Here is an 11,453-nt window from a genome sequence, read left to right on the forward strand (position 1 = left end):
AATGAAGGAGAATATTGCTAGAGCCCAAATGGGAGATTTGAAAGATTTCACTTTCCCCTACTTCTCACTACTGATGCACTTAATTCTTTATAAGAATGTGGGGTATATCAGTTCTGATACCATCAATTAGACTTCCGACTTGAATGGAGATCTGCATGTACAACTTTGGACATGGGTATGGGATAGTACTTACTATTTTTCTAATTTTGTGTCATTTTTCAATAATTTTAGTTCTGTAATAATGAAAATGTTAGATCTAGGATACTTTAGGGCACCCAAAATCTTGAAGGGTCTTTTAAGACTAGCCCTACTTCCTAAGGGGAATATTTTCTTGTTTCCCACTTTTTCTTTAATGAGAGTCTATGGTTGTCCTCAATGACCCCATATATTGCCAAAATTCATTCCTCCTAGGTTTGGAATGATTGAGTTCATTTGACAGTTGTTCATGGTAAATAGGGAATATCTAGGGCCAAAGGTACATAGGGGAACCTTTTGTTGTAGATGATTTAGAATTGGTGATTTGACCATTGGTAAAGAGGCCCTAGATTCAGTCCACTCCTATCTACACCATTATAATTTATGCATAGGCCCCTACTGAATGTATGACTCTAAGGGTTGTATGAGGGCAACACTTAAGGAAATAAAAAATTATTTTTTGCCAAATTCCAAGGAGCTACCCCATGAAGAAATTATTCTAAATATAGTAGTAGAGGAGGAAGTAGTTGATAAGGTTGCAAAGCATGATGATGTCCTAAGGGTAGAGGGAGAATTTAAGAGAATTGATCCTCAATTTGTAGGATTCTACATGGATATCCCTTACCCCCAAAGAGTTAGGAAAATGGTCATGGACCACACTGAGATTATGACTAAGTTGCTAGAAGGTCCAATAGGGGAAGAGGATAAATTTTTTCCTAATAGCCTTGAACTGGATGTAACTTTTGAGGTAGGGAGGATGATGCACCTTAGGCATCCCTGATGGCCAAAGGAAATAAGAGGCAGAAGATTGTTCATATCCCTCCTCAGGTCAGACAAAGGAACTTGCAAATTTTTCTAGGAAATAGTCAGTATTTTGTTGACATGAGACAAAATTACTTACAAACCAAGGCTACTGCATTTGAGAACACCCTCACAAACCTAGAATTGGAAATATCAAGATTAAATTATAGGATCATCTAGGCTCAAAAATTCTTAGAAGATGATGAATTCATCAAGTCTAATGAATTCAAAATTTTCTCATATAAGATCAAATAGAATGAGCTTGTTCTTAAGATGAAACCAGATGAATCTGATGAACAAAGAATGGACTTGATTGAGAAACTGTAGGCCTATGATCCTAAAAGTGAAGTAATGACTTTAGAGGAGGTGAGAGATCTTGTGCAAGGGGGTGGCATGTTATTGGTGCCAGGATGGGACTTGGAGCAAGCATTTATGCTTGATCAAATTAGGAGACAAGATAATGCCATTTCTTATGAGGCACTTGGTGTAGATGGATTAAATAGAGGGTTTTGTTTCAATATTGATACCAAATCTATACCAGTGTGGAGTATGTCCCCTGCTTATAACAAGCCAAAATTGATGGATGTATAGAGCACTAAATAGGGTAATATGATTATATGGACTTCACAGGGCACCTCTAGCACATAAATATCCAAGGCTTTGAAACATTTCTCATTTATGAATGGAGCCAAGGTGGCAGAAATGGAAACAAGACTAGTCCAAACCATACATGATTATATTAATGTTAGGAAGCTCTATGAGAATGAGATTAGAAAAAATCATTGAGCTTGAGGCCAAAATCTAATGACTTGAGGACGAAATCACATCTCTCAAAGAGCAACTAGCACAAGTAGAATAGAGGATAGGTCCAACTCAGAGAGAAGAGGGACAAGGGACATTAATTCTAGTCAAATACACTGCCTAAGCCCTGATTCAAAAAAAAGACATAGAGGAGGATGAATCATCACAACCAAGAAGAATGAGTATTGATACTCAATCAATTCAATAAGGAGGAGATGTGAGGAAAAAGATCCTTAGGAATATGATGAGCCATTGGGTTGATGTTTTGAGGAACATATCACAATAGGATCACAATTTATATATTGCTTTACAAAATGATGAGTATTTTTGCAATGAAGCACTTTCATGGGTAACACCTACTTTCGGCCTATGGGGGCCTTATATTCAGTTTTTGGATAGACTAACTATATTGATGGGTAAAAGGCCAAACTTGCTAGACAAGATTTTTATTGTAAAAGAGAGCCCAGAAATGGTAAGAGAATTAAGTGGCTTCTTTACCACAATCTATAGATCATACAAGAAAAATTAAAGATTTTATCTGAGGGAGTGGAGCCTTGTATATCATCAATACTAGATGCTACCAATGTAGTAAGAGACTGATAGGAGTGGTCAGCTTGTTTTGATAATATTTTGACCAAAGAGACTATAGTAGCAATTTTTTAAGACGTGTCTAATTCCCCATTCTATGCTATAGTTGATTCTCTTTTCAAGGAAGAAATAAATTTAAATAAGTTTATTGTTGAATCAAAGGCAATCATGGATGCTAGCTAGACCAAGGCTACTCAAGATTTACAAGAAGTAAAAAATACTGACTGGCCCACTAAGAGGGAGATTTATGTTTGGGAAGCAGTAGGTGAAATAAAGGCTTTGCTAGTAGGAGGTAGCTGAGATATTTTGCAAGCAAGGAAAATGAATTATGAGGAGAAGGAAAGACTAAAGGATAGATATAAATGTTTTTCTGCCATTTCATATACTTATCATTTTTATCGATCTTCTGGGAGATTGTTTTATAAAAATTGTGGTTCCCATCTTCCAAAGTTTTTGCTTTTCATTAAAATTTTGATGTGTGTCCTCTCATATATAGCTTGTTACAATCCTATATATGGATTCCCAAGATGAGAAGTAGAGGTTAGTTTTCTGTAGAATTTTTATATGTGTCATGTATTATTTTGTAGTTTGTCCATTTTGTTCTCTAATGATTTGAATGAGTTCACATGTATGCATACTTGAATAAAAAAGGAATATTTGGGACCAATGGTTTTATCTATGTGTCATATTATGAGTTTTATTTGTAGTCTTAAGATTTAAATTGAAGGATTTATCCTTAAATATCATTATCTTTGAAGTTTTGTCTCTTTTTCATATATCTATAGCTTTGGGACTAAATAGACAAGTTTCTCTTTAGTTTAATGCAATCCAAAAGGTTGTATGTCTCTTATTGATTGCTAATGATTTAAAGAATTGGGTAATTGCTTTCTATATTTGATAAGGTTTAGGGTTTATGGAAAGGATGAAAATGAGAATGAAACTAAAAGTTTAATGTTGACTCTCTTAATCACAAGTTGATTAAAAAGGTTTAAATTACTAATCTCTAATTCTATATCTCACTGGATAAAGCACTGGTCCATTCTAAAGTTTAAGAGTACATTGTTGATTCAGCTTTTTGCATAACAATAACAACAAAAAATTAATTTACCTTCATGTATTGAAGAGATAGAAGTGTTGATGATGGCTTATTTTTTGTGCTTTCTTTAAATTGTAATTGGCTTATTCAGTTGGAAGGTTTTTTCTGCAAATCATAGATGATATTGACCATTTCTTCTATAGGGCATATTTCTTACAAAGAAAAATATCAAGATAATAAGATAAATCCGTTAGGTTTTCCTGCCTTGGCTTAGCAGAGCCTAAAGTGAAGTGAGTCTTAATGGCTTTGTTAATGTTGGCCTAGAACAAAAATTTAGCCTTGCTAAATATAGGATTTAGCTCATCTTTAGGCTTGTCCCTATCTTTTCTTCTTGGTATCTGGTTTAAATTCACCTATATGTTCCTTAGGGAAAAGAACTTCAACACCGAGCTCATCAGTAACTAGGCAAGTTTCAAGGATACAAGTACTAAGTTACATAGTATGTGTTGAGCATAATACATCTTGAGCATCAGAAGAGAAAATATAGACCGAGAAATAACAATGTCAAGTATTAGAAAATATTAAAGACTGAGCAATGCAAAGTTTACATAAAAGTCAGAAATGGAATAGAGTTTGAGGCAAAACGATTATCAGTTTGACTTGGAAGGAGAATTTAAATTTTTTTGAAGTTATTATAGAACATTTAATATATGTAGAGGTTTTTATAGAATATTTACATGACATGGATAACAAATCCCTATGTGTGTTTATCAAAGATCAAGATGAAGAGGCAAAACATTGAATTATCTAGAAAAATCTTTATGAAACTCTTTAAATAGAAAAAGTATTAACCTAAATCATATGGAGAGGGAATGTAGAGTAAGAGAAAGAGTAGAGAGGTTTATACATGTGAAAATAGAGTAATATATACAAGTGAAGGATTGAGATCAGATCATAAGTTAGGGAAGGATTTTTTTATCACTTAATAGAGGAAGTGAACTACTCATAGTAGTAAAGTGGAATGGAAAGAAAAGTAATATAAAATTAGAGGAGAGGATTAATTAGTAAGGTGAAGACTTGAAATCAGCTTGTAGAGGAAACTGAGAGTCAAGTACTAAATCAATTCTAATCAACTTGAATCAGGGTAAATCTCTTAACAGAGTGGTCTTAATAGATCTTTGTAAATCTCCTAATAGAGTCCTTACTTTTTTGTTAGTGTTAAATCATATAGCAAGGTGAGACCTAGTACTATCTTAAGCCTTTAAGGGAAGACTCCTTACAGGGTAGATCATATCTTATGATCAAACATTATAACCTTAACCAGTTAACTTTATTATTGTAGTAGTGAAGATTTGTGGGTGTCATCCCCAACCCCAATTTTACCTTCACCTTGGAGGGTTTTTGGGTAACAAATATTGTGTTATATGTTTTATTTTCATGCATATGATTGATCAAATTTATATGTTATAGTGGATTTACATTACAAGTTTTACATGCACAAGTTTACTGATAGATGTGAATGAATTGGTGCAAAGTTGAAATTGTTAAAGATTCTGATTCACCTCCCCCCCTCTCAGTATCTTGTTTATCTTGTTTATAACTCCATAAGTCGACAATAGTGTCATATTTAAAGAATAAAATAAAGCCCCTAAATAGGTTAAACAATAAGATTAAATGGTAATAAGACTTGGTTACATCAACAACTAAATGATATCCATCAGGAGAAAACTAGTAGATGAAGTGTTTCTTTTTCATGCCTAAGATCTTTCTTCCAACTTTCTCTGTGTGAAACATCATTCATTTCCTCTAAACTAAAGAATATTGTGTGTAGTTATTCCTTGTAAAGAGAATTTCTAGTGAACCACCTGGATGGGTTTCTAGGTCTGAAATCTTGGAAGGAAGCTGGTCTAGGTGAGTAGTCAGAGTAATAAAAGTCACCACCCATTTTGTCATTTTTCTTCCTAAGAATCATTTCTTGAATAGGCATCTACCACATCACAACTTACTCTATCTCATATCACTTTTGGCTCTTCAAGTTTAGAGCATTTGGGTTCTCTTGCTAGTCCATCTCATTTTCCTCTAGCTTCACCCAAAGTTTCTCATAGTCCTATACCAACACCCTTTCTCTATAGATTGAGGGCTATGCAGTAGCTGAATATTTTTTCAAAGTTTCTAAACTAATATTCAATAGGATTTATGTTCCCACAATTTATTTTAAAAGGTTCAAATAAAGTATTAAATATTTAACATGAATTTAACATTAACGAAATTACTTTTTGCTCTTGATGAATTCAATGACTTCTTCACTATTATTATTTTTCTAAAATTTTTTAGATTACTAACTTGTCTGAATGTTGTAGGAAAAGGAAATATATAAAAAATTTTGATCCTAGGCAAAGGAAATCTGTGGAAATTTATCATTGTGAACAAAGAATATGTAGGTGTTTGTCTTTCTTTTTCTATTTTTTGTAGAAATTGCTACTTGTCCTCTACTTGATGAATTATATTCACTTCAATGTTCTTACTTTTTTAAATTTTAGTCTTAGAAATATAGAACAATAGCTCTGTTATTATCTTTATGTAGGTGGTAATCTAAGAGCACCTTGTTGAACTATGTAAGCTGCTTGAAATATTTATATACATATTTTATTAGATTTATATTTGATGTTATGAATGAAGAGGTGAATAATTTTCACATAGGATTTTGAATTATTGTATTGCATGTATTCATTATTTGATTCCATGTGTTAGTTAGTTGAAGCCTCCCTGATGCTTTGAAAAAAAAATTGTGCATGAAACCTTGCCTGGTCATATATCATATTTTGATGGTAATTGTTTCTCAAAACTATAGCCCTACCTCCTGACACTAAGTAGATAATAATTATGCACTGCAACATAGTTGTGAAAGTTAGGAACTAATCTCTTCCCTTCTAATGCATGTCCATTAATGTCAATACAATCCATAACAATGTAGGTTGTTTCATTTATTATGTATTAATAAATACAAGGAACTATAAATTAGTATTTTCAAACTCAAATTGTGCAAACAATGTACATCACACATCTCTGCTTCACCAAATTTTAGAGTGTACTAAAGGCAATATTGAAAAGATATGAGTAAGTTGATTTTTTTTTTTTAAAGCATCAAGAAGTAAAACATAATTTTGGGGTGAAAATATTATCCATAAACTTGGTTCAATAAATATTAGGTTATCTTTGGTGACCTTTTCCATTATACTAGACACCTAGGTGTAACATTTTTAGTCACTCCAAATCAAAGAATATGTGGGAGTGGGTAAGATTTAAGATTGATAAGACAATGGATAAATGGGATAATCAATATGGAAAACCTAAATATAGACTAAATATATAGAGCCTTGACATTGGGTAAGATTATTGCACAAGGCCAATTAAATGATATAAATCCTTTATTAAGAGAAAAAATCATTTTTTTGGGAAGATCAAGTGACCTACAAGTATCCTTTATCAATAATTTTCTATTCACTTTTAGGCTATATTAGTTTTGATCTCAAACATGATATCTAGCTATATTTTACTCATATGTCCTAGTATTTTGTATGTTGTTCATGCTCGTAGCATTCATTCAACTTTTCCATCTACAATAGTCCATTTGAGTCATCCATCTCTATAACCTTGCACTATTACCAAAATAACATATCTATTAATGCTTCTATATAATTTCACTCTAGTCTTATTATTACATGTATACTATTCATAGTTAACTTCAATTGCAAATATAAATGAAAACATAAGTCTAAAAACATATCCTTTTAAATTGTGAGTGCTCTCTCTGTAATAGCCATCTATTTACCAAAACCAGATCATTATATGCCCTTCTCGGGTAAAACAAATAATATGACAACAAAGAGATTAAGTCAAACTAAACAAGACCCAAAACATCCTATCATAGTAGAGACATAAAGCATCTGATTTGGATGGTCAAACACATATGCTATAAATTGATCAAGATCTAGAGAATGAGCACTTATTTTACAATGATCTATTCAAAAAAACATGTGGTGATTTTTAAGTTGACAGAATACATGTGTTGCTTCATTGCCAATATACATTGGTCAAGCTTTGCAATGGCCTTGTAAACTATTTATTACACTCTTAAAACAATGGATGTGCTATTTCTCTAAGATGCTTACAACATAAAATACACCCATCAATACTATATTATTTTCATAATGTACATGACCTAGCTACCTACTTATGTAAGATGAAAATCTCAACAATAAGAACAAATATAGATGATGAAACAAGACTTTGGGTGAGACATTTTGTGTCCATTGGCTAGTTTATAGCTTAATATCCATTTATGCCTATGGTAATCAATGTATAGGAAACCATATTACTATTTTAATAGAGATGCATGCCATCTGCAAGTATCAATTAGTTTTCATTACACTAATCCAGGAGTAGGGCACTATGAGCCTATTTTTTCAAGGAAAAGTGCACATAGTGCCCAAAAAAACCTACAACTAGACATGACTATTGTACATTGCACCATAGAAGATACTTGGAGCATAATTGGTGACTCTTTTAACAACATGAGGCTAGCCCATCTTAGTACATTTTTTTCTCCATGTGATGAGATCATGTTTGGTGTTTTATCCTTCCTAGTTAATAACTGGTTGGACACAATAGCTTTATGATTATTCAGAATTCAATCATTGGCTAATACAATGAAAGTGCAAGAGACCATTGCATTTTCATGCTTCAAATCATTGCAACATCCTTCTATAATGAATCATCCTCTTGAACAAATACAAAAAATGATATCTAAGATTGGGATTTCATATTCTACAAGTGGTCTTAAAGGATCTAAATATTGTTTATTGTGGTTATCCAACATATTCTAGCTAACCATATATGTATTGCCAACGTCTCCATAGTCACAATATCACATAAACTACAATCACCTAGAAACAAAGGGTTTTCTTAACTTAATCTATTTGAACAATAACTCAGGTTACTATCATCATGATTCATTACAATTAGAAATAAGTCATTCTGAAAGCATAAATATAAGCAAGTATATGTGTCATCAAGTAGTAATAGATACATATACATTACATGGCACATAAATTAACAATTTTCCAAGCATGCCCTCAATACAAATCCCAACATTTCCCACAATAAAGTCTAATGTGCATCATTCATTGTGATTGCTAAAAACAACAATCTGCAAAAAGAATGTAAAAAAATAACAAAAATTAAATGACCATGGTATTGTCCCCAAAAAATTATAGACCAAATAAACTCCACCCCATAGGGAAAAAGGAAAGTCACCTTTCATAGGCTGAGGCAACTTCACGACCTTGCCAAAAATGTAAATGCAAGTACAATGAATAACTCAATTGACATATCCATTGGGCTATATTTTTGAAGCATTAATAATGTGCCTATCTAATTATGCACCCTTTGCAAAATGTTATGTTTCCAAAAGGACATATACAAGGTTGATCAGACATTCATACATGATTTATCTTAGATATCTATTTTAATTAGCATGAAAACAATTTTAATAAGTGAATCTATTTGCAACCAATGCATAGATTCTATGACCCTCAGTAAAGTCCCGTCTTTTTGTTCTCCATATAATATGTGATGCAATATGCATCTAAATTTTTTCCATGACTTGAACACCTTAGAATAAAGACTTGTGTCACTCTGGATTGCTTTTGCACAATATGGATTAGACAAAACCATTATCAATGTACTAGTTGATATTGATAAACTGCAAAAATATTGCCTAGACAAATGGATGAAACTAGAATAGTTGAAATTTGACTATAGCGCAAGTTAGAATATGAAAATGATCATACATGGGAAAATGTCTAATTTGCATCTATCATAGATGCTTTAGCAATGTTATAAAAAACACCACTATATATGAATGAGAATATAATAATTAACAAAGACCGTGAAAGCCTTTTAGCCAGCAAAAATAATATGAACAAGAAGATGTGGAAGAAGATACAACTTTGAATAAAACATTATTTTGAAAAAGATGACAAACCCATAGTTGAATCACTTATCCACTAGTTTAATGACCCACACTCTATTAAAGATCTTGATATTACCATAATTCAAATTACTTCATTAAAAGGATTTAGACTTGTAGGTATTTTCCAGGATACCTTTTTAGAGGAAATGAATTTTCCAATAGTCTTTTATGGCTCTTCATGAGGAGAGAACATGAAAAAAAATTCTCATACCAGAAAATAGAAAAATGGGAACTCATGCACAAGGAAAGAAACTTCACCACACATATAATAAATATCTTTATCAAAGCCATCAAAATCATTATTCAAAAAATATAATCACTAGCAAGGGTCTATATACAAAAAGTGAAGCTACATAGGCAAAGGTTAACTACAAAAGATGTACATAAAATTGCAAACCTAGCAAAAATCATGAGACCACCATTGGTATTTCTATTTCTAAGGAGTGCATGTACTTCTCCTAACTATCCAGAACATACTAAGAATAATATATCCACAAATATAAGAAAATTAGCCCCCTCGATCTCTTTGTCAAATTGACAAGTGTAGAACACTTTTAAGAGCCGTTATGTAATGCATTGCAACATATGTCTACCATTGTCAAGCACAATGAGAGTTTAGAAGACAAAGACCTAGACGTTGAGATAAGAAAAAACCCAGTTCTTTATAGTCATTTTTTCAACCATAGAATTAACACATTCCAAAAGATGATGCTTTGAAGTGATAAGATATTTGGAAATTTTTTGGATTATTTCTTTTTTATTAAGTTCTAGAATCAAGGAAATGAACACTATTGGAACTGATTGAAAAGATCATGAATGAAAGATAATGGAACTAGTAAAGAATATTTTCAATCATTGTTTTGTCATTGATGTCAAACTTGCTACTTATAGGAATGACAATTGCTTTAGTGATCCAAGTACTATTATTTGGAATTGATTGACAAGGAGGTGGCAATCAATAAGATGTAACTAGAGTACCTAGAGAAAAGGTTGAAGTTATGATGATGTAATGAAGTATAAGGATCACCTAAGCCATTGATAAAATAGTGTATTGATGAAATAGAGGATGAACACATTGAAATACATCAAAGATGTAAGGATTAACTAAGAAAGAGCCGAGCAAGCTAGTTAGAGCCAAAATAGATTCTCAGTTGAAGCTAAGCAAGTTCAACTTTAGTATAAGCTAAGTGATTACTGAGATGTCGAGTAAACATTGAATCCTTCAAGTGCAGAGTAGTAGCAAAAGGTAATGAATGCCGAGTAAGTCTTCATGTGTTGAGCACAAGTAAAGATAACATTAAGAAGCCGAGTAAAACAAAAGGTGTCGAGCATCAGTAAACCAATAATGCCAAGTTGCTGCATTATTTTGAAAATCAAAGATTCACCAGATCTAAGCTGACATGGTAGTTATCTAGAATTTTGTGAACCAAATAGAAGACAAAAATAATGAGCTGGTAGCATAGAACACTATGTAAAAAAATTTTGGTGAATGTAAATGGATTTATCATGACGTTTCCAAAAGAAAAAAATTGGAGGGAAAACAATACCATTTTCTCAAGAGAAAATTAAGATTCGAGAGGGAAATCGAGTACAAAACTTCTATATAAGGAGTTATAAGTAAGAGATCAAATGCACATGCAAGAGAGGGAATTGGTCATAAATGAGATCATGCAAAGAAGCCTAGAGGAGTAAGAACATAGCATCAAAGACTCTAAGTTGATCAAGTGACCAGAGAGATTGCATTGGCATAACGAGTGGAAGAACTCAAGGAGGCAGATCTTGAAGGGTGAATAAGTTGTCTGCACTGCAAAGGAGGAAAGCCAAGCAAAGAAGAGAACTAAAGAGGTGATCTAAAATTCTGCATAGTAAGGGTTGCAAATCTGTATCAGGTCAAAACCCTTCTAATACTTTCTTACCATTTTATTAGATATTAAAACCCTACATTGCTAGGTTAGCTTAACAGCTAGGTGGATAAGCCTCAGGAAGAGAATAGAAGAT

This window comes from Cupressus sempervirens, chromosome 4 (assembly GCF_028749045.1).
Source record: "Cupressus sempervirens isolate cs-2001-9-10 chromosome 4, ASM2874904v1, whole genome shotgun sequence".
Classification (NCBI taxonomy): Eukaryota; Viridiplantae; Streptophyta; class Pinopsida; order Cupressales; family Cupressaceae; genus Cupressus; species Cupressus sempervirens.